The sequence below is a fragment of the Myotis lucifugus genome, unplaced genomic scaffold (assembly GCF_000147115.1).
Source record: "Myotis lucifugus unplaced genomic scaffold, Myoluc2.0 scaffold_632, whole genome shotgun sequence".
Taxonomy (NCBI): Eukaryota; Metazoa; Chordata; class Mammalia; order Chiroptera; family Vespertilionidae; genus Myotis; species Myotis lucifugus.
In genome coordinates this window covers 50,208-54,042 of record NW_005871680.1, presented here as the reverse complement: position 1 = coordinate 54,042, position 3,835 = coordinate 50,208, and the positions used below count along the sequence as shown (strand labels likewise).

Genomic DNA, 3,835 nt, shown 5'->3' with positions numbered 1-3,835 from the left:
GTCCCTTAAGCCTTGACAGCTTTCTGGGAATTGGGCATTTCTTCTTCTATGTCTTCTAGAAGAATTCCTCTTAAGTCTCACTGGTCATGCTTATCTATGAGCAGAAGCAGAGCCTTCTTATCTTCTACTCAATGGAATACTACCCTGTGGCAAAAAATAAAAAGAAGAAGAAGAAGAAGAAGAAGAAGAAGAAGAAGAAGAAGAAGAAGAAGAAGAAGAGGGAATTCTTGCCATTTGCAACAGCATGGGTGGCACTGGAGAGCATTATGAAAAGTGAAATTAGCCAGTAAGAGAAAAATGAATACTATGTGATCTCACTCATTTGTGGAATATAGAGAACAACATAGACTGATGAACAGGGACAGGTCCACAGACATCTGTACCACCACTCTGTGCTGGGGCCTCGGCAGCAAGGCCACCACCAGGCAGCTCAGGGCTATCCCGGTATCTTTATATTTCTATCTATTTTTCTATCTATCTATCTATCTATCTATCTATCTATCTATCTATCATCTATCTATCATCTATCTATCGCAAATCATGTTCATGTTCAATTTGTAACAAGAAAATTGGGGGTCCGCACAACATGAGGAGCTGTATTAAAGGGTCGCAGCATTAGGACAGTTGAGACCGCTGGTCTAAGGTTTATTTCTACCTCAATTTCTGGCCCCGACCCAGCCTGGCCCTGGTCTGGGCTTGGGCAGGAGGCAAACAACTGATGTGTTTCTCTCACATGGATTATGTCTCTCTGCCGAACCGGTTTGGCTCAGTGGATAGAGCGTCAGCCTGCGGACTCAAGGGTCCCAGGTTCGTTTCCGGTCAAGGGCATGTACCTTGGTTGCGGGCACATCCCCAGTGGGGGGGGTGTGCAGGAGGCAGCTGATCGATGTTTCTCTCTCATCGATGTTTCTAACTCTCTATCCCTCTCACTTCTTCTCTGTAAAAATTCAATAAAAATACTTTTCTTAAAAAAAAAAAATTCAAATGTGTATCAACATCAAGCCACATTGTTTGTTGAATTTCTCTGGCTGCAAATGGGGCGACAGCATTTTTTCCTCATTCATCTCTCCTCTCAATTCTGAAGTCAGAGGCAGGACTTAGGTCAAAGGGCACGGTCTTTTGGGAGGTGGTGGAGGCACGAGCTCCGTGTCAGGATCCAGATGATGCTTTCGTTTCTGTCCCCAAGAAGCTGCACATCTGTCAATGAACTCAAACAGAATCTCCTTGGTGACAGGGTTTGAGATGCTGTTGCACACAGCCATGGCAGTGTTGTAGGCATTAGGAAAACTTTTGTCTGTTCTCTGTCTCATGAAGACCCAGCTGTTCTCAAAGTTGCGTTCTATAATTTTGTTGTCATACTGTTTTAGGTCTTTTGTCACCTTGATTTGTGCAAAGGGTCTTTCATAACCTCCAACATAAAGAAGTCCAACATTCTGAGGAAGCAACCCTTCTCCTCCCATTCTTGTTATCTTTAGGTGAAAATCCACAGAATTCAGACTGGGAGGCTTCCATTTTAAAATATCATCACATCGACCAGGTTTGTATTTTCCAGTAGGCTGAAAAATAAGTCCATCCATTTCATGGCTAAGTTCTTTTGCAAAATTTCCTTCAAGTAGCTTTCTTGAAGTATAAATGTCAAAAAATGGCTTATTTCTGACACTAAATGGTTCCTGTGTTTTGTCAATGAGCCCAGTCTTCATTTTTTCATGTCGAGGATTTATTATTTCTCATTCTATACACTGAAGACGAACATTAAAATCACAATCTCCAACTCGCTGTGCATTGAATTTAATTATGTCATAAATCAAATATCTAGGTATAGCTTGTCCATTTACTTTATCAATAACCATTTCCCCATCCAACAGAGTATTTGATAAATGTATACGGAGATCTTTACGAAATGGGAGTTCCAGATTTGAAACATGGAACACTGAATTATCTCTACCAATCATAAAAACTTCATTTGTGCCATCAATCAACATCATATACTGAGTACCATCTGCTTTCCAGCTTACTTTATATGGATTCTGCTCTAAAAGTTTAATATTTTGCTTGTCCATGTAAACAGGCTGTGCTCCAGGGAATCCAGACCTTTCCCAGCCACAGAATTGCCAACACTTCCGCTGTACTTCTCCTAACTTCGGTTGAGTTGTTACTTGAGTTACGCCTTTAACCGTTATACCTTCTAAGAAAATAGCACCCAGTTTTAACCGTTCTTTTCTCCTTTTGCTAAAGGAGGCGCTTGGCCCAGGTTCTGGTTCCTTCTTTCCATCCTTATCCTCATCTTCCTCTTCATCATCCTCCAAACACCAATATGGCAATTCAGGTGGGGCTGGTGCTTCCTCTATATCACCATAGCGACGAAAGAGTTCTTTCAAATAATCACCCTTATAAATTCCTGGTGGTCTTGCTTGAGCAAAAGTGGCAACTGCCGCTTCAGTACTCCAATCCATTTTCTCCACCAAAAGGGCACAATGGTCACCACCAGGTAAAGCACCAGCAAGTCCGTGATTGCATGGAACTAGGCCAGGACGTCGTCTTGCACTGCTTACCTAGGGAGAGCTGGCGGAGTGCTGTGTCCAATGAGGGAGTTGAAAAAAACAAACAAACAAACAAACAAAAATCTTAAAAATAACTCTCCTTATAAAAATCTTCTTTAAAAAAATAAACTCTTAAAAAAAAAAAAAAACCCTCCTTAGAAATGATATCAATCCAGCCTTTCAATGCACAGAAGCTTAGGCAATCCCATGTGGCCTGAGCCGGACTTGGTCTCTAGGTGGGGGCTTGACCAGCCATCCAGAGAGGGAGCGTGGCGGGGCGGGTGTCGACCAGATGACCCTGCTCAGGAGGGGCCGTCCGGCCCTGTGCTGGTCGAGAAGCGCCAATGCAAGCCACCCTCCTGCAGCCAGAGCCCGGTGCCTGGACTTGACCTGAGTGGGGAAGGACGAGCAAGGGGCTCGCTAATATACAAAACCATACACAGTTTATACACATCAACTTCAGCCTCAGCCTCCCATGACCTCCAAGGCCAGCTTCATTCGGTGTGTCTGCGTCTCCGGTCTACCCCCGTCCGCACCCACCCACATCCACACCCCACCCTCGCCCGGCCCATTCCCTTCCAGGAATGAATGCCAGGCGCAGCCACGTTCAGCAGAACCTTTCTTTTCGGTCCTTTGGGTGAATGCCACCTGAAGGGGCATGTGGTGCGGGGCCTAGCTTGGGGCATGTTCGCCCGCACCTGAAACTTGACGCCCAACCATTGAAGCTTTCACTCCTGGGGGCGGCTGATTGGTGGAGCGGGCGGGCGGCTGGTTTGGATCCTCCCACCACGGTCTGGGGCTATAAAAGAAAGCAAGGTCTACTCTGCCGAGCTTCTCAGCCCTAGGTTTGTTGTCTTGGTCGGCGACCGAGTTCACCAAGCAAGCTTTTAGGGGAGAGATCGCGCCAAGACCCGGTCATTGGACATAGAGGCCACTGGAGTACCTGGCTAGAACCTGGCTAGGCTGCTGATCAGGTGGACTTGCCCCCCGCACCCGAAAGGTGTGGGTGCCAGACGCTTCACCAAGCCCGCCGCCCCCTCCCCCCCCCCCCCCCCCACAGAAGGCAGACAGGGAGTGACACTTCGCCTCTGCCATTCTCCAGAAGCATCCGCCCGCAGCCCCACTGGGGATGTTAAGCAGCCTACTCTCTCAGCACCAGAACCCATGCTGCGCCCCAAGAGTGAACCGGCCTCCAGAAGACCTCGGCCCGCCAAGGGCTGCCAAATTGAGGAGCCCCGCGCGCCCTGATAATAGGGATGGCACCCAGCCTGCAAAGGCCCCCAGGTGCCCTGGGC

At 47.4% G+C, this 3,835-nt stretch overlaps 1 pseudogene; it reads right to left on the bottom strand.

Annotated features, from left to right (window-relative positions):
• Positions 1 to 968: 968 nt before the first annotated feature.
• Positions 969 to 3,706, bottom strand: LOC102422845 (annotated as a pseudogene).
• Between the last annotated feature and the right edge of the window lie 129 nt (positions 3,707 to 3,835).